Below are 22214 nucleotides of genomic sequence, written 5' to 3'. Positions count from 1 at the left end.
AACATTGAAGATGAAAAAATGACATACCTTAGCATACACGACATTGCTACATTGGATAAACTATTCATAACCTTCAAGTTCACCAACAACACTATAGTAGGGAGGAGTTATTTGAGAGCCTTGGTATAGGAGCTTGTATGTCTTCTCAAGTATAGGTATATCAAGATAATCCTTAGCATCATTATAAGATTTGGTATCATCATCGTGATCATCTTGATCAATTGCACCAATACCATCTTATTCAATCATTTCCTCTAGCACATTATTATCTTCTTCCATGGGAGTATTATCCTCAACTTGGATATTCACACCTCCATGTTCCTCTAGTTCAAAATCCAATTCAAGAATTGACAAAAATTGTGGCCCCCTTCAATGTGACCATGTTGCCTGCAATGACTCTAGGTTGTTGTGATTAGAATTATTTGATTCTTTGAGCCCTTACACTTTTTGCAAGGACAATTACATTTATCAACTTTTCTTTGAAACTAATACCACAATCTAGCAATTGTCTTAGTATTTTGTTTTGGGTTCATATTGCCAGGCATGGTCTTTCTTCATAGGAAAATATAGCTGCAAAAATATTGGACATGTTGTACTTAATGTTTATATCTACACATACGATTTTGAAAGAAAAAATTGGTGTAATTAATGTGTATATTTGCAAAAATATTGAATATGTTGTGCTTAATGTTTATATCTGCACATATAGTTTTGAAAAAAAAATTGGTCTAATAATGTGTATATCTACAAAAATATTGGATATGTACTTAATGTTTATATCTGCACATATGATTTTGAAAGAAACATTTGGTCACCTCGCTCAAATTCACCCATATTATAATAAATGAAAAGTTGTCTTCTTGTAATGGTCTTTGTTAATATCCTTCTTTGTTAATATTTTCCTTTGAAATGATATTTTAATAACTATAGATATAATTTCCACATTTTTTCCCCAAACATCATACCAATTCTTCCAAATAAAAATAAGGTACAATGTTTTGATGTTACAATCATTAGAAACCAAATTTAACAAATATACCTCAAAAAAATAGTTTCAAATATGTTAAACATATTATGGATATGTATATAAACAAGTATAAAAAAAGAATAGTTTCAATTCTCTTTGCAACTATCTTAAATTGGTGTAGGGAATCTAGGCCTATCCTTCTTGAAGAGTTTTGGTTTTATTTGTTTGTAATGCAATAAGGATGTGATTTGTTAATACCATCCATTTTGTGTCATCAAGGTTCTCTGTGGTCATTTTATAAGCCAAGAGAGTCCTTAGTCCTCTTGGTTGAGTTTTTTTGGTTTTCGAGTGTTTTGGTATTCAATAATGGAAAACATGTGTGTTTCACCTTAGACATGCATTTCCTACCATTCCTAAAGGTTTGGTATCAATTGGTGTCCATTAGGATCAAAAATGCAAAAAGTTGTCATATTTGACAAGAATTTGCAAATATGCAAAAATGCAATTTTGAAAAAGTTGTCAAAAATGTCTTTTTGGCCTCTCAACATTCATAACCATACAAATTTGGTTTGAACGATTAGATGAAGGTATTTAAGACTCATTGTGTCAATTTCATAACTGATCATCAAGTTATACAGAAGAATCAAAATTTTATGAAGGGAAAAACCTATTTTCTGGAACAAATTTGTTTTCTATGCCTCTGTACAAATTGGTACAGATAGATGATGCACATGTGAAGTTGGGTGTGTAGTGCCCACCTATAATTTGCTTTTCCATTATAGCTACCAAACTCTTTTATACCTATTTCAAGGATGTGTTAGTTTCAAGGATATCATTTCATAACTTGGACTAGAGATATATCAACAACGATTACTTAATTGAATATATTTCATGTGTTGTTTAATGGTTATGGTTACTGGTGTATTAATGATGCTTTAATGATTCGTAGTTAATAAATGTGATTCCTTTTATAGAAATGTCAAATAATGCTTTAATGATGATTACTTCATATTTGTAATGATGCATTATTTTATCTTAGCATTTGATGTTTGACTTATAATTATTATGATATTTATCCCATACTTGCATGTGTATGGTAAGTCTATTTTATCTTTTTGTTTGTCATATTTGATGTGGTTAAGGGAGGGAGTCATAATCACCTACTAGTTGGGATCTACATGATGTACCATTCCCTGTCATTGCTTATTTAGTTTAGATATATTTATATACATATATATGCTTGTCTTTTATGTAGAATGTAGGTACTGGACATCGACTTTCTTGAATTGCCAGGATGAGCATGCCCTAGATCACAATAACTAAATGGTAAGAATGAGGAGATAATGTTCAGGTCCAATCCTAGCCATATCTTAATACTTGTCCTGCAAGGAGGACTCATAACTGACTTTCCACCCTTTTTAAACCCGTGAGTTTATTTTTGTCGGTGTTGTTTGATTTTGAGCTTTGGTCTGTTTTGGTAATGTTGTTTTTATGTGAATTTTGCTATGTGATTTATTTGGTAAATAATTTAATTATAATATTTTGGTTAATCATATAATATTGAGAATTATTAAATATTATTTTATTAAAAAGAAAATATTAAAGTATGAGAATATTTAATTAATTAAATATGTGCTTTAATTTAAAAGTATTAATTTATAAGTCTAAATTTAGAAAATTAGTTAAAGAGAAATTAGAATATGATGATATTTAATTAATTTTTAATTAATTAAATATGAACTTTAGTTTAAAAGACTTAATTTAAGAAGTTAGGCAAAAAGAGAATTAAAATATTAAAATACTAAAGATTTAATATTGATTTATTATAATTATTTATTTAATAATAATTAAATTAGAGTTGAATTTAAACAATGAGCTTTGATTATTATTGATAATTTAAATAATAAACTATGCTTTAATTAGTGTTTTCACTAATTAATAAACTAAAAGAAAATAAAATATGAAAGAATGAAATTTAACGATAAAGTTATAGTTATAATTTGATGTAGTTATATTTATTTAATTTAATGATAATTATTTAGGAGTTCTATTAATAATAAGCTCTAAATAATGTTATTAATAAAATTGATAAATATAATATAAAAAATCCTTTGAAAATTAATTAAAGAGAGAAAGCTAATTATTTAAATTAAGATAGTTTGTAATTAAATATCTAAAAAAGTAGTGCATGAAAAGGTAAAATGAAATAAAGTAATAAACAGTAATTGATCAGTGAGTTCTCTCTCATGATTGTACAATTAGAGCCCCAATTTAGGGGAAAACTCTTTATCAAAGATCTAGACCTCATTTTGCAATTACACAAGTTTTGGGTAATGAAATTCAAAATTGGATCAAAAGAATTGTTGAAAGTTTCAAAGGGTTTGGATTTGCATGCATTCATAGATTGTCTTAGATTTTAGTTGTGGTTTTGAGGTAGGGTTTGAAAATCTATTGTAAAATTTTATTGAAAGCTTTGTCTACTTTGTGTCTTCCTAAGTGTTTGCATATTGTTTATTAATTTATTGTATTGATTGTTGAATAAAGAATTATATTGTAAATTTTGTTTAAAAAAAACTTGACTGAAGATAATTATAGAAAAAATTGTAGAAAATTATTGTGATTGTATTCTTATAAATCCCTTTCTAATATAACGAAAAATTTTGATTATTGAAAATTGGAAGAAAATAATAAATTGAATAGTTATGGTTGCAACTTTAAATTTATCATTAGAATCATGAGATTATCATGAATTTTCTAAATATAAATAAATATTATCCTTATATCTAAAATTATTTAATTATAGAATTTATTGAAAAAGAAAAAAAAAATTGAGAGGAAAGTATGTTGTAATAAAAATTATGCATGCATGTGAAAATAAATATGCTAAAAATAGAAAGCTAAGTATAGAAAGGTTATATGCATGTGAAAACAAATACATTAAAAATAGAAATGCATATGAAAACTAATATGCTAAATATAGAAAGTTAAGTATAGTATGGTTATATGCATGTGAAAATAAATATTCTTAAAATAGAAAACTAAGCATAGTATGCTTTGCATGATTTGACAGATCAAAGACATGTGAAAATACTAATTGCATGTTTATTTTTATTTTATAAAAATATAATTTAATTTTCAAATTTATTTATTAAAAAAAAAGTTTTTAAAAAATTATTATTAATTAATTTCAAAAATTAAATCAATACTACTTATTTAGTTAAAGTGGATGGTAGTATTAGTGATTATTTAAGTCTAATTAAACTCTTAGTTGCATATAACTGATTTTATATTTATTAATGTAAGAGGGAAGTTAATAAATAAATATTTATAATTTTATTATATTTTAAAAGAAGTTGTGGTGGAGTTCACTTTGTAATCATTTAGTTAATAACTATTTGACCTTATGAGAGAAATTATAAATAATTAAATTAAATTTATAATTTTATCTCTAGTTGCATTATGGATTAAAGAAAAAGTAAATATTAATATTGACTTAAATAGAAGTCAAATCAATATTTTAAAAATGAAATTGATATTAATATTTAATCTAATATAATATTTATTTATTTATTTATGTTATTGATTAAATCATTTATGATTTAATGTAATTTAAAGTAATAATATGATAATATTGCATGATATTTTATATACACAAAAAGATTGGATATTTAAATACTTATTGTTTTAAATAAGTATATTAGCATAACAATTTATATTAACATATATATTCTTACACTATTTCTAAACACATCCTTATAAACCAAACCAAACAAGAGAAATTAGTGGAATTAAATCATGTGGCTAAATACTATGTATTTTCTAATATTTAATTTATAGTCTTGTGATGTTTATTTTATTGATAGTTTTTCTTGGTGGGTTATTTAGTTGGCCAAGTTAGGATGTGCACTAAAGGCATTTTTTAGATTTCTTTTATAATTATTTGATTGGATGTCATGTTGAACTTTATGATTGAATTGATATTTATGTTTTATGAGCTTTATGCTATTGAGCATTTATGAGAACTTGGGTTTTGAGAACTAATATTATTTTTTGGGTTGTCTATTAAGGAACCAATTTCGATCAATATTACTCTTGTGGTATGAAACACTATTGTGGTTTGTAATTTTTAGGAAGGTAATCTAGGTGCATGTCTATGGAAGTGGCTTGCAATGAGGGCCAAGGCCCTAAGTGGCTGTCAAGGTAACTCATTGTAAGTTGTGTAACAAGTGATAACATAGTAATTAAAATATCTTGCCTAGTCATTTTTCCTTAAGATACATTAAAAAGATAAGTTAGAGATTTTTCCTCATCTATGCCTTGAGTTCTTGTATAGACTAAAGATAAGATGTAGATGATACCTTGAGAGATATGACTAGTTTCCTCATCATCACAAGAGGGTATTATGGTTCCGCATAGAGTCACTAAAGGCCCAGGGTCCTGAGGGACTGCTAGGGTAACCTTAGTGTTGGCTCATGTGATGACACTCCATAGTATGTAGCCTGAGTCTCCTTCATGGTTTTGTTATATTTACCTCTAGTGGTGTACTTGTTGGGTATTTCTTTTGATGGTATATTTATTGTGGGTTGTTACTCATTGATTGGATGTCATTTATTATTAATAGTTGACTTTTATTAATAAATGACTAGTTATTTATTAATGGTGTTTTTATCATTCGAGTTAGTGTTTGATAGTTTAATTTTATCGATGACAATTGTTATCTGTTGGTCATTGTGCTTGTGACACTTGACATTGATTTTGAGGTGGTTATATATTTTTAGTCTTGGTATTTGTATGTTGACTTGGTATGAGATGATAATATTGGAATGAGTGTCCTTTCGATTTTGATTATCTCTTCTTGTTAAGTAGTTTGTGTTACACTTGAGGTAGTTTTGACTATCAAGATTTCTTGCCTAAGATTATTTTATGATTTGATTATCCATGTGTGAATCGTACATTATCTCTCCTACATGGTGGGAGTGGGAGCCTGATTAGGTGACCACATGATCAGGAGGTAGTGTATTTTTACCATTTGGGTCCCTCTCAAATTGACAGATATGGGATGCTCCTTGATATAGTGGTACCATTATCATTCTTCCTCTTATCTTGAAGACTTCTATTCGTTTGATGTATCTATGTATCATATGTTTTGAGATCCTATGAGATATCATATTGTATATTAATGTACTTGTATCTATTTTCACATACCTTGTGACATGTATAGTGGATGTTATTCATTAGATGTGCTTTCATATTATTAGTTATACTTATGCATTTTCTTATATTATTATGTATGTGTTTATTCATTTTATGAATATGGAAATTGCAAATGAGACTTAAACTTATTAATAAAAATTGATTAAATGTGACTCAATGTGAAGGAACCCTTAAGGAATTGAAACTCTATTTGTAATTGATTGCATGTTATTGATGTTTATATATATATATTGCTACTGCATTATTGTTACTTTGATGTTGTTTAAACTTTTTAAAAAATAGTGAAGTAAACTTTGTAACATATTAGGTTTGTTTCTTATGGGTTCCCGAGCGGGGCATTACATCAGGTATTAGAGCTCAAAATTTAACATTGGGAACTCTGGGTATATTGTGCGCCATTAGTTAGCAAGTAGTTAAACTTGCAACATGATTTAAACAATAAACATTTATCAACATAAAACTTGAACCTAAATAGTTTAAACAAAAAAATAAGAGTGAAACTTTTGAACATGAAACTTGGAAACTCGTAACATTTTTGTTCTTGACTTTTGATTTATGTGTATGCATTATAAATTTTATGTTTTCTGATAGATTGAGACATGTTGATCTTTTGTTTGGAGTATTTTAGGGGATCTATTTTAGTATTTATTAAAAAGATGAATGTTGGATCAATATGGTTTTTGATTAATTATTAAACTACAACCATATTGCTCTAAGTGACTGAAAGTATACACATAGTTAACCTTTTTGGTATTAGTTTCTTAAATGATCCTTTTGTTTGACATCGTAGATAGTACTCTTTGACTTTTAATTACCCTAGTCATTGCAATAGGCTTCTAGAAGTAAGCCTAATTCTAGGGGGTGGATGTAGTGTCCACCTATAATTTGCTTTTCCATTATATTTACCAAACTCTTTTATACCTATTTCATGGAATTTCATAACTTGGACTAGAGATATGTTAACGATGATTACTTAGTTGGCTATATTTCATGTTTTGTTTAATGATTATGGTTACTAGTGCATTAATGATGTTTTAATGATTCATAGTTAATAAATGTAATTCATTTCACAATAATGTAAGATGATGCTTTAATGATGATTACTTCATATTCGTAATGATGCATTATTTTATCTAAGCATTTGATGTTTGACTTATAATTATTATGATACTTACCCCATACTTGCATGTGTATAGTGTGTGTGTCTATTTTATCTTTCTCTTTGTTATATTTCATGTGGTTAAGGGAGGGAGTCATAGTCACCTATTAGTCGAGATCTACACGATATACTACTCTCTATCATTGCTTGTTTAGTTTAGATATATTTATATACATGTACATATTTTTCTTTTATGCAGAATGTAAGTCTTGGGTATCGACTTCCCTAAATTAACAGAATGAGCATGCCTTATCAAAATAACTCAATGGTAGGAATGGGGAAATAATATCCAGGTCCAATCATAGCCATAGCCTAAATCTTGTCCTGCAAGGAGGACTCATAACTGACTTTCCACCCTTTTTAAACTCATGAGTTTATCTTTGTCTACGTTGTTTGATTTTGAGCTTTGGTCTGTTTCGGTAATGTTTCTTTTATGTGAATTTTGCTATGTGATTTATTTGATAAATGATTTAATTATAATATTTTGGTTAATCATATAATATTGAGAATTATTAAATATTATTTGATTAAAAAGAAAATATTAAAGTATGAGAATATATAATTAATTAAAAAGACCAATTAAATATGTTCTTTAATTCAAAAGTATTAATTTATAAGTCTAAATTTAGAAAATTGGTTAAAGAGAAATTAGAATATGATGATATTTAATTAATTATTAATTAATTAAATATGTACCTCAATTTAAAAGATTTAATTTAAGAAGTTAGGCAAAAAGAGAATTAAAATATTAAAATATTAAAGATTTAATATTGCTTTATTATAATTATTTATTTAATAATAATTAAATTAGATTTGAATTTAAACAATGAGCTTTGATTATTATTATTAATTTAAATAATAAACTATGCATTAATTAGTGTTTGCACTAATTAATAAACTAAAGGAAAATAAAATATAAAAGAATAAAATTTAATGATAAAGTTATAGTTCTAATTGTGGCGTAGTTATATTTATTTAATTTAATGATAATTATTTAGAAGTTTTATTTTAATAATAAACTCTAAATAATGTTATTAATTAAATTAATAAATATATTATTAAAAATACTTCGAAAATTAATTAAAGAGAGAAAGCTAATTATCTAAATTAAAATATCTCGTAATTAAATAGATCTAAAAGAGTTGTGCATGGAAAGATAAAAGGTAATAAAGTAATAAACAATAATTGATCAGTGAGTTTCCTCTTATGATTGCACAATCAGAGCCCTAATTTAGGGGAGAACTCTTTATCAGAGATCTAGAGCTCATTTTGCAATTACACTAGTTTTGGGTAGCAAAATTTATAATTAGATCAAAAAAATTATTGAAAGTTTCAGAGGCTTTGGATTTGCATGCATTCATAGATTGTCTCAAATTTTAGTTGTGGTTTTGAGGTAGGGTTTGAAAACTTATTATAGAATTTTATTGAAAGATTTGTCTACTTCGTGTCTTCTTGGGTGTTTGCATATTACTTATTAATTTATTGTATTGATTGTTGAATAAAGAATTATGTTATAGATTTTGAAAAAAGAAAACTTGACTAAGAAAAATTATTTAAAAAATTGTAGAAAATTATTGTGACTGTATTCTTATAAATCCCTTTCTAATATAACGAAAAATTTGATTATTGAAAATTAGAAGAAAATAATAAATTGAATAGTTAGGGTTTCAACTTTAAATTTGTCATTAGAACTATGAGATTATCATGAATTCTCTAAATATAGATAAATATTATTCTCATATCTAAAATAATTTAATTACAGAATTTATTGAAAAAAGAAAAAAAAATAATTGAGAGGAAAGTATGTTCTAATAAAACTTATGCATGCATGTGAAAATAAATATGCTAAAAATAGAACACTAAGTATAGTATGGTTACATGCATGTGAAAAAAAAATACACTAAAAATAGAAATGCTTTTGAAAACTAATATGCTAAAAATAGAAAGCTAAGTATAATATGGTTACATGTATGTGAAAAACAATATTCTAAAAATAGAAAACTAAGTATAATATGCTTGCATGATTTGAGAGATCAAAGACATGCAAAAATATTAATTGCATGTTTATTTTTATTTTATAAAAATATAATTTAATTTTCAGATTTATTTATTAAAAAAAAAGTAAAAAGAATAATTATTATTAATTAATTTCAAAAAGTAAATTAATACTACCTATTTAGTTAAAGTGCATGTTAGTATTAGTGATTATTTAAGTCTAATTAAACTCTTAGTTGCATATAAATAATTTTATATTTATTAATGCAAGAGGTAAGTTAATAAATAAATATTTATAATTTTATTATATTTTAAAGGAAGTTGAGGTGGAGTTCACTTTATAATCATTTAGTTAATAACTATTTGACTTTATGAGAGAAATTATAAATAATTAGATTAAATTTATAATTTTCTCTAGTTGCATTACCAATTAAAAGAAAGGTAAATATTAATATTGGACTTAAATAGAAGTCAAATTAATATTTTAGAGATGAAATTGATAGTAATATTTAATCTAATAATATATATATTTATGTTATTGATTAAATCATTTATTATTTAAGATAATTTAAATTAATAATATGATAATATTGCCTAATATTTTATATGCACAAAAAGATTGAATATTTAAATACTTATTGTTTTAAATAAGTATATTAGCATAATAATTTATATTAACATATATATTCTTGCCTTATTTCTAAACACATCCTTATAACCCAAACTAAACAAGAGAAATTAATGGAATTAAATCATGTCGCTGAAAACTATGTATTTTCTAATATTCCATTTATAGTCTTGTGATGTTTATTTTCTTAATAGTTTTTCCTTGTGGGTTGTTTAGTTGGCCAAGTTAGGATGTGCACTAGAGGCATTTTTTAGATTTCTTTTATGATTATTTGACTGGATGTCATGTTGAACTTTATGATTTGAATTGAGATTAATGTTTGATGAGCTTTATGCTATTGAGCATTTGTGGAAACTTAGGTTTCAAGAATTGATGTTATTTTTTGAGTTGTCTACTAAGGAATTAAATTTGGTCAATATTACTCTTGTGGTATGGGACACTATTGTTGTTTGTGATTTTTGAGAAGATAGTCTAGGTGCATGTCTATGAGAGTGGCTTGCAATGGGGGCCGAGGCCTAAAGTGGCTACCAGGGTAACTCATTATAAGTTGTGTAACAAATGATAACATTGTAATTATATGTCTTGCTTAGCCCTTTTTCCTTGAGATACATTAAAAGATAAGTTAGAGATTTTTTTCTCATCCATCCCTTGAGTTCTTGTATAGACTAAGAATGAGATGGAGATGATACCTTGAGAGGTATGACTAGTTTCCTCATCATCACAAGAATGTATTCTTATTCTGCATAGAATCACTAAGGGGTTGGGGTCATGAGAGACTACTAGGGTAAACTTAGAGTTGGCTTATGTGATGACACTCCATAGTATGTAGCCTAAGTCTCCTTCATGGTTATTTTATATTTGCCTCTAGTGGTGTACTTGTTGGGTTTTACTTTTGATAGTGTATTTATCGTGGGTTGTTACTCATTGATTGGATGTCATTTATTGTTGACAGTTGGCTTTTATTAATGAATGACCAGTTATTCATTGGTGGTGTTTTTATTGTTGAAGTTAGTGAAGTGTAGTTTACTTTTATTGATGACAATTGTTATATGTTGGTCATTGTGCTTCTGATACTTGACATTGATTTCGAGGTGGTTGTATACTTTTAGTCTTGGTATTTGTATGCTGACTTGGTTTGAGATGTTAGTATTGGAATGAGTTTCCTTTCAATTTTGACTATATCTTCTTTCTGAGTAGTTTGTGTTACCCTTGAGGTAGTTTTGGCTATCATGATTCCTTGCCTAGGATTATTTTATGATTTCATTATCTGTATGTGGATCATACATTATCTCTCCTACATAGTGGGAGTGGGAGCCTAATTAGGTGACCACATGGTTGGGAGGTAGTGTATTCTTACAATTTGGGTCCCTCTCAAATTAACAAATGTGGGATGCTCCTTGATATAGTGGTACCATTATCATTCTTCCTCTTATCTTGAAGACTTCTATTCATTTGATGTATCTATGTATCATGTGTTTTGAGATCCTATGGGATATTGTATTGTGTATTGATGTACTTGTATCTATTTTCACATACCCTTTGACATGTGCAGTGGATGTTATTCATTAGATGTGCTTTCATATTATTCATTGTACTTATACATTTGTTTATATGACTGTGTATGTGTTTATTCATTTTATAATTATGGACATTGTAAGTGAGACTTAAACTTATTAATAAAAATTGATTAAATGTGACTTAATGTGAAAGAACCCTTAAGGAATTGAAATTGTATTTGTAATTGATTACGTGTTCTTGATGTGTATGTATATATTTCTTCTACATTATTATTACTTTGATGTTATTTAAACTTTTAAAAAAATAGTTCAGTAAACTATGTAACATATTAGGTTTATATCTTTTGGGTTCCCAAGTAGGGTGTTACAAGATGCATATGTTAACTTTCATTTTCAATTGATTTGGTTGAATTCTATTGAGTTTAGAGGTAGTTATAGAAAAAAATTTGAATGCGGGTCTGAAACCCTCATTTCAAGGGTTTGAAGTGAAGAAATGGTCATAACTTGCAATTTCACTGTTGTAAATGTATGTCCTTTAGTGAAATGAAAGTAGGTAGGATGAATTTTAACACTTCAAAGGCTCATGACAGTAAAATCCCATTAAGCACTTCAAACTTGATGCCCTGGGCTAAATATGAATATGTATTTAGCCTTATAATGGACTGTTTGAGCAAGTAATCAACGAGGGAAGATTTTTTGGATAGAACTATTCATTCTTGGTCTATAGGAGGTCACCAAACCAATAGATCAATTTTATTCACCCAATGGAGGCAGTTCTAGCAAGCCCTAGCCTAATTTGATCACCTAGGTTAGAGTGTTGTTTGTAGTTAATTGTATTTCTAGAGTGAAACTGATTATTGTTGTTTGGGGAAAAGTAAGGATTGTATATCTCATCATTCAAGAATTTTTCTTCAATTCATATGAAATGTTGTAATATATCCATTGTATTTTTTCCCTTTCCCTTTAATGGTCTCTCTTTTCAAAAATGATGACACATGTTAGTGTTCATTGTTTTTAATCAAGTTGTGATGCAAATAACCTTTACTTTCTACTTTCTTTGACTTACTTGTCAAATGGATGTGTTTCATATTTTTCTTCTATTGACATGACATGGCGTGATGTCATATATCTATTATATTTGTTCTCCCCTTGCTTATAATCAAATCTTGTTAAAGAGTCAATTCATTAAAGAAAATCAGTGATGGAGGCAAAGGCAGTGGCAGGGGAAAACACACACTTTGTGTTGGTTCATGGCCGTTGTCATGGAGCTTGGTGTTGGTACAAACTTCTCCCTCTCCAAAGAAAGGTAGGCCATGATGCCACTACAATAGATCTTGCCTCCTATGGAATTCACCCAATGGCAACAATGAAGTATTTCTTCTTGTAATTCTGATTTTTTATCTTGAAAGCTCGTGTTTGGAATCCACTTTGGAAAATCAAAGCATTCAATTTTGTAGAGTCTCTTTCAATTTTGAATTACCAAGTCATTCTTATTACAATCCATGTAACATAATTTTATTGCTAATATGTGGCAGTACTTTGAACGAGCACTAGTATTTATACATAATTGTCTAAATCAGTTCTTCAAAAATTGGTGATGCTTGAGTTTGTTTATGTAATTTCATCATTGTTTATGAATTCAGACTACAAAATAGATTTTTTAAGAACATAGATCACTAGATTTTGTTGGCCTCTAATGCATTTATGACCCTTTCAAATTATTTGAGTTTAGTTTTCTTAAACCAAAACTTACTGAACAAATTTGGAGGTTTTTAGTCTTGTTAGCTCAATAATATTCTTCATTTTGGTTTAATTTGGGACAATGAAGAAAGTTTCTAAATTTTTTCCAAACATATTTGTTAAGTATCCAAAGTTTCTATGAACTTGAAGTGTACATAGTAGTTTGTAGTTGGAAAGACCATTGTAGGCTCAAGTCTAGGGGCATAATTGTATCTTAATGGAGTGTTAAAGAATTTAATGAGAACATGTGAGGATGCCTATCATGCCTTCTCTTTAGCCAGAATCAAATATAACTTGTTGTTAGCTCTTTTGGTCACTCAAGAGCTAATTTTACTTGCAAGAATTATAAACAAAACTCAGATGCACATGTGAATTTAATCAAGCATTTTCTATGTATGCAGCTAATGCAATATTATTCATTTCTTATATTATCCAATAAAAATTTGAGATTAAAAATCATTTCATATGTTTTCCACACAAGACTAAAGTAATTCATTTGACCATATTAAGATTACATTTGTAATATTCTTTTATTTCCATGAGTATCTCTCATTGTGATTCTCTGAGAAATTTATAGCCCTAATGCTTTTAAGTTCCCCTTGTTTTAAACATATTGTTACTTCAAATCTTATGCCCTATTTAACTCTCTTTGAAGTACCTAATGGAACCTTTTTTTTTTGCAAATATTAGGGCCTCCATTTAAGGAATAATATTAGAGACTTATACAAAATCATCATTTATGTCAAGGTTATATGTTTATAGCTTTCTATAAAGATCGATTCATTAAGAATGTCATTTCCACTGACTAAGAATTTTAAGGAAAATTCCATTAATTGATTACAAAGTTACATCTTGATAAAGGCACAAAGAAGACAAACGAGTGAGTGTCAACTATGAAAGTCCAGGTTGCCTACCTAAGTAATGGTTTAGTATAAAATGCCATCTTTAAAGAGACTAATACCAAAAGCAAGTAAGAGGAAGTGCTTAATGATAATGAACAATGGCTAATATAACGAGAACATGATTCGAAAAAGAAAGACAATGAGTATCAAGTATAGAACAGTTCTAACCATAGTACAACAAATATTTTGAGAGCAGACAATCACAATAAGAGATCATTGTTTGTGCAACATGAAAAGAAAATGAGAATCTTGAAATGATCTTTTTTAGATTGTTTCTCATCTTACATGTGAATGCATCTTTTATGTGGATGCGAGGAGATAATGGAGAGTGCACTCTCCGGGCATTTAACTTCCTAGGAATGGGTGTGAATCCTTAGATGCAACAAAGATCTGATTCTTCTGTACTGGGGGTGCAATCAGATGTTTACTACGCAATACCTACAGAAACATCATATCCTTCCACAACATGCTCAGAATTTACAACAATAGTTACAGCAAAGATCATGATCTCCACAACAAATTTCGTAACATAAGATGCAACATTCTTCTAACGATCAATAACAAAGACAGAGAACACTATTTTGTGCCTTCCAAAGGGATGGGTTATATCCAATCTTCAGCTACGTTGATGAATATGAGTAGTAAAGAGAATGCAAGAGTGAAGGGAGCATCTATGGAAGAGGAAACTACTGACTATATCAGTCTAAGTGCAAAAGAATACAATGCACAAAAGGAAATTGTCTAGGTTTCTCTACAAGCGAAAACTAATCAATTACTGTTTTGTATTTGCCACCCAAAAATAACATTGAACATTGTATATATCCTGAGTACACAAACGACAGAGAGAATGTGTATCTTGAATGTAACAAGGACTAGTGATTGGTATGATACCCACATAGAATCATTAGAAGACGATGACCAGTTACACGTTGATATTCAGAGAAGCCTAGTCGAAAATGATTATTATCCAATGAAGTATCAAAGTTGAATCTTTGTCTAAATCTAATCTTTGTCTTTGCTTTCTTTATCTACGTGCGTTTATGTTCTTTTATTTCTATACTTTTTGTTGCATCCTTTTCTGTTGACTGTTGAGACTTGTCCTCTTGTATGATTTATCCTCCCTCTATGACATTTCTATAGATCCAAGGATCATTATGTATAAAAGTATTACTATCTTAGTTTTCTTCAAAGACTTGACTTTGTTTCCTCTTCTATTTTTCTACATTAGATGTTTGCTTCATCTCTAGCTTATGGTTAAAATCTTCCTCTATTAATTTTCTTTCATCCTCTTCTTTTGATAGAAATGTTATTTTGTTGGCTAATCTAGATTTTCTTAGGTATTTATTTGTCTTACACATGTCTTGCTCTGATGCTACATTTTCGAGAAAAAGGGCTAAGATTTCTATCTAATGATCTCTGGGTAGTAGATATATTGGAGGTTACAGAGTACTTCTTGAGTATATTAGTTTTCCTATGAACAAAATATAAGTAGTTATTTCTAGAGTCTGAATCATGTAGAGCTATGGTTTGGATGTGTCCATAATATTGAGTGATTGGAAGAGTATATATAGATTTGTTTGTTATAATTTTAATGGGTTTCATTTCCTTTGAATCAACCCTAATATTAGCTAAGATTTTGACTTCATCTAGATCCTGATAGAAAGGATCAAAAATAGGGCTTCTCCTCACGAGTTACCTATACAGTTAATTATGTGTTCATGCAATAACTCAACAAGAATATTCTTAATAGTTATACAAATAGGTAGAAGCAATTTCTTAACTCTTTCTATAGCAAAATTTGGTTCCCAATCTATAAAAGAAATGCTATGACCTTTGAAAAAACATAGAGGATATTTGAGTAATTCTTGCTTAATTATCTTGCTTTTACAATGAAGATAAACTAAACGGTCATCAATGGAAGACATACTTAATTGTCTATCAAGTGCTTCTTATAGCCATTCTCTAAAGTTTACACTCTTTTCCTTCCGACCATTACAGCAAAGATGCCTAATGCTTTAAATTCAACTAGCGGGCTTCATTAAAATAATTACTAATAATTATTGTACCTTTATTAAGCGATTGGTCCTTGCTACCTATTGGTGTTATAGATCCTGAATATTTCTTGCCCTTCCTGGGTTTAACTATTGTAGGATTTTTATTTTGAGTAGTTGGATATGATGCTTTATGATTTATCCATATTTTTCTTATATTAAATCTCTTAGATTTTCCCTTTTATTTATTCTATTTCTTCGATATTTTTCTTTGAATAAACTTATGATATCAGCAACAAAATAAGATTTAATAACAAATATAAAAGTAAAATTAATATATAATGCTTATATATATAAAGGTGATGATAAATAAAATCAAAATAAATGATTATTAAAACTAAAATATATTATATAAATATATCAAATATAAAATATAATTTAACATGGATAATTAATTATAATTCTAAATATATAATTAGACTCTTAATATAATGTGGATTACTAATAATGAATCAATATATTTAGCAAATCATATCTTGAATTGTCATGGCTTATTTCTTAGTACAATATAAATTGTAAAATACATTAGCGGTCAAAAGCGTCGAAAAGACATATTTTTGAAGAATATATGAACAATTTTTCTTATACTATGAATCCGATTTGGTCAAAATTTCGACCAACTTGGACATAAAAACCAAAAAAAAATTATTAAACAAGCCAATAAAGGGCTTGATCACAATAAAAAGTCAAAAATTGTGCATACAAATGTATGGGGACTAGCTCAGGTATCTTCGATCGGTGGATCTTTGTATTATGTTACATTCATTGATGATGCAATTAGGAAAGTGTGTATTTATTTCTTGAGAAAAATATAATGTATTTCAAATTTTAAGAAATGGAAATGTTTGGTTGAGAATGAGACTAGTAAAAGGCTAAAATATATTATATTTGATAATGGTGTGAAAATTGCAGCAAAGAATTTGAAGATATTGTTCCTCTAAAGGTATTAGTAAACTAAAAATTGTTCCAAGGACTTCACAAGAAAATAGAGTGGTTGAATGCATGAATAGGATAATAATCCAAAGTGTGCAAGGAGTATGAGGTTGCATGTTCGACTACCCTTAAATGTGTGGAAGAGGCTGTAAATATTGTTGTATATCTAACCAATAGAGATCCCTCTACTCCTTTGGTTTGTGGTATTCTAGAGGAAGCATGGATGAGTAAGAAGATGAGTTATTCATTTCTCAAAACCTTTAGTTGTGAAGCATTTTTATATCTTGATTATGAAAATAGGACCAAGTTGGAAGCTAAATTTAAGAAATGTGTATTTGTTGGATATGGAATTGATGAATTTCCTTATAGAATTTGGGATTTTGAAAATCATAAAATTGTAAAAAGAAGGGATGTCATATTCAATGGGAAAGTGTTGCACAAAGATATATTGTAGCAACATGAGAAGAAAGAAAATGATTATTTAGTATTGGACGATACTTCAAAAGATAATTTTCCAATAGTCCCTCATTCTCTACAACATCAAAAATAAATACCACACCTAAGTAAATGTTAGACGGTCAAAAAGGCTATGTAGACCTCCAAAAATATTTTCTCCCTCTTTATAATCTATTATATTAACAAATGCAGGTGAACTAGAATGTTTTGATGAGTTATGCAACTAGATACCCAGATTCGATAGGAGCATGGAATGAAAGAAGAAATTGACTCCTTGCCAAAACTGGGGTTTTATGTAAGTTTCCTACAAGTAAAAGGGCTTTGTAGATTAAATGGGTTTACAAGATCAAAGAAAAGGATGGAGGTCAGAAAAGATAGCCAAGTTAGCTATAAAATGATTTGCATAGAAAAGGGCTTTGATTTTGATGAGATATTTTCTCCAATTGCTAGAATGACTTATATATATTTGCACTGTTTTAAGTATTTTGGCTATTAAAGATTTGCATTTGGAGAAGCTTGGTGTTAAAATAAATTTTCTTCACTGCGATTTGGATGAAGAAATACAAATGGAATAACCACAGGGACTTGAGATCAAAGGTAAGGAGAACTTAGTGTTAGAGTAATTAGATATTTTCTAATTAACTCTATTTTACTTAAGCTAAATTTTAGGCAAATAATAATTAATTCTTTTATTAATTATTATCATACAAACTAGGTTTTACTTTTTAGGATTTTGATCTCCTTATAATGATGATCTCTCTTTGTAATCTGACTCATTCACTTTTGATTAATAGAAATTTCTTTTTTTGCTCATCAAGAATGTATCATTTTTGGATCTGGGAATTCTAACTTCCATAGCTATTTATTCTCTCTTTTTCTGACAAATGTTTGCATGCAGGTGATTCTTGGGAGCAATGGGGTTGATCTTTTGTCAACTTCAACATGGTATCGGAGCACCAAATCTTCAGGCTCCTATTCTTGTCATGAGAGGTTTGACTTGGTTTTTAGATGTATCTTTTCTATTGGATTTGGGGGACCTATTTTTCAGAGCACTTTGAGCCCAAAAGGACATCACCGTTGAGATTAGAGTGCCCAAAACCCCCCATTTTCATATAAAATTTAACAATTTTGGACAAAGTTTTTTTCTGTGGCAAAACTATTTTGCAACCAAGTCGCATTCACCTGGGCTCACAAATCGAGATGATGATTATTTTTATTTTAAAAAATTAGAAGGTGATTTTCTTGTTTTATTTCTAACAAAAGAAACTTCTATATGTTTTTTTATTGATAAGGCAAGGTTGAAGACATTAATTTTTGGAGCGCAAGTGTTTGGTCAATGAATTTCAAATGGAGGGCGACTTTGTTTTTTGCACCTGCCCATAATTTTAGTGCGCGACCCTCTGTACTTGGAAGTGCTTTTAGCGCTACGTACCCCACACATTTTTAAAAATGTAGCCCTTTGAAGACCTTTGTCAACGACCCCTCTCTGCTCTTAATCCGCAGACCAAGCAGGGTATGACCTCAAGCCGGTACCCCACACACGGCTCACAAGGTTTGAATGTATGTGGCTCATATATGCAAGCCTATCATTGTTGACATTTTTTCACCAAGCTGACAATTGAATTTTGGAGACCCCATGTTCAATGACTATTTTTGGCGCTTGAGTAGAGTTCTTTGGTGTTTCAAAGGGGGTATGTTAGAGACAAGTTAGTCTCCCATGTTGATGAGATCTAGACTCTGCTCTTGAGGTGAATGCTACAGTGTACCCATGTCAGCAGCCTCCTTCTTCTATCAATACACAGGAGAGAAAAAATTATTTTTGCACAATTTATTTTGGCCTTTTGCTTAAATTGGAGATTGTGTTAGTTTGTGGGTGACTTCTTTGGAGATGAGTGAAGTTCTCTTAGCCCCCATGCATGACTTTTTCTCTTTTTTAGAGTTTATTTTTTACTCGTGTTGAATTTCCATTAGTCTGAGCACTGCATGTTTTGGTCCCTTCACCCTTTAGCAGGCATTTTGGAACCTGCGATGTGCCCTCCTTGATCATGTGTTCTATGAACCCACACCCCCATTGGACCCTGATATTCTTTTGGGGAATTTTGAGGGGCCTTGTGCCCATTCTCTTTCTTTTTTGGAATGTTTTGCTGAATACTGCCAAGTTTGGTGGACCATCCATCTGCGCCCCTAGTAAGTGTGCTCTCTCCTTTTTTGGCAATTATTTTTCACATGTAGTGGTTTTAGCTCATTTTTACATGCATTAGTATGAGTTTTTTTGCCTCCTTCATGCCACCTTGGGCTTTGGTAGACAACACCCCACCATATGCAAGGGCATTTGCTTAAATGTGTTAGCTGAGATCTCATAATTTGTGCCTTGATCAGTACCCACATCAGCAATCCCTAAATGGTGAGCTATGTTCATACACAAACCCTACCCCATTAATTGCACCACATTTGATTTTGGTGTCACTAACTAGGCCCACTTTTCGGCCTCCATGCCCATTTTCAATGCACGTGATTGAAGGCATTGTGGTTTGGCTAATGAGAGGAAATTTTTCAGGATTCTTTTTTGCCTCGATAGCTATTTGATCATCAAATTTGGGCTCGTCAGTTGCTAATGTCAGCACTACGTCAACACTCTTGTCACCCCTTATAGCTTTGTTTCATTTTTTCCCTCATATTTCAGGCATACAGACTCTATTTTCCACAAATGAGATATTGTCAGAAAGCTTGTTCTGATCTTGTCACAGTAATATAGGTAATTTTTAGTTTTGATGATTATGTTATGGATTTTTCTGTCAAAGTTAAGAGTTTTATAGTGCACTCTAGGAGACATATCTTGAGCTTTCGATCCCTAATTTACAAATTCTTAATATCATTGGAAATGGCTTTTAGAACTCTTTCCACTGATGCTTGTTGTTTTTCTAGATTCTGCTCTAGACACATTCTATTTAGTTTTTTGCATTTTTACATTGTGGTGAATATCTTGGTTATTTTAGGTCCGAGGATTTATTTCGCTTCTTTAGATGATTCGTCATGGGTTGTACTATCTATTGTATTAGACTTATGTCTCTTCTCATCTTTGAAGACATCTATTGTATGATTTTTTGCAAACACACTGAGATAAAGTACCATATGCCATCTATATTCTCATTTCAGTTATTTTTGCCTTGTTTTGCCTTATGATTTGAACAATGTCATCTAAGGAAACTCATACAGATTATTGTATTCTTGGGATTCACCATATTTTGTGCCTTATTGTGCATGCACTACTCCTTTTAAAGTGCCATGGGGGTTCAATTTTTTCCTTTCTTTTCCATCTTCCTTTGTCAGTGGGTATTCCATCCATGACATTAGCCTCATGACTTGTCTAATATTGATCACCTTAGTACACATATGTATTCTTTTGTGCATCTTGATCGTGGATCCTTGACATGCAATTATTTTGACCCACTTTTTCAATTGCCTGTCACTCACCCTTGTATGCATTAAGGGGGGCTTCTTTTTTTTCCTCATGTTTCCTTGGTTCAATGTAGTGAGCTATCTATTTAGTATTTGTTCCTATGTACTAGGTAGATGTAGTGGTTGGGTACCTATGCATTTTGGTGAGATGGATCATTTACCATATAAACACACTTTTTTCTATTCCTAATTTGGTCATAGTCTTCCATGTTTGATTGATCAACTCTTTAGACTTTGGTGTTTCTTGCCATCTGTATCTTCTAGTTTAGTTGTTTGCCTTGTGTATCTCTTGATTCGAGTAGTGTCTTCCAAGAGCACTCACACAAATTATAGTCTTCTATACCTGCTCAAGTTCTATTTCAATGGAGGTTCTTCAGATTAGTAGTTACTTTGTGAAAAACCTTGGTAGCTTCTACATACTTCAATGGCATTCTACATGATCATTTTTTTATTCCTATCTTCTAGGACATTCCCTAGTTTGGAGGTTTCTTCAGTCCTTCACTAGTTCTTATAGTATTTTTTCCATCTCTTTCTTTGGAGTAGATTTTTTCCCATGTGGTTTTCTCTATTTCTCATCTTTTCAAAGATTTGGTTGTGCTTGGGTATCTCATCAAGCTTTGTTGTCAGGACCCAATTATACCTTCAATAGTAGTTTTAAGGTTTTTAGCTACTCTTAGAATTTAGCTAAAAGGGGAGTGTTAGAGTAAGTAGATATTTTCTAATTAACTCTATTTTAATTCAACTAAATTTTAGGCATATAATAATTAATTATTTTATTAATTATTATCATGCAACCTAGGTTTTACCTTTTAGGGTTTTGATCTCCTTATGAGGATGATCTCTCTTTGTAATATGATTCATTCACTTTTGATTAATAGAAATTTATCTTTTTGCTTATCAAGAATGTCTCATCTGTGGATCTAGGAATTCTAGCCTCCATAGTTTTTTCTTCTCTCTTTCTGTTATAGGTGTTTGCATGCAAGTGATTCTTTGGAGGTATGGGGTTGATCTTTCATCAACTTCAACACTTGAGTATAGATTGAAGAAAATTTTATATGGCTTGAAGCAAGCATCTTGACAATGGTATATTAAATTTAGTGGATACAATCAGTATCATTCAACCATTGCATTTATTTTAAGAGACTAGATGATGAAACTACATTACTTTAGGTTTATATGTTGATGATATGCTT

The sequence above is a fragment of the Cupressus sempervirens genome, chromosome 3 (genome assembly GCF_028749045.1).
Source record: "Cupressus sempervirens isolate cs-2001-9-10 chromosome 3, ASM2874904v1, whole genome shotgun sequence".
In the NCBI taxonomy this organism is placed as follows: domain Eukaryota; kingdom Viridiplantae; phylum Streptophyta; class Pinopsida; order Cupressales; family Cupressaceae; genus Cupressus; species Cupressus sempervirens.
This window is presented reverse-complemented; position numbering follows the sequence as displayed.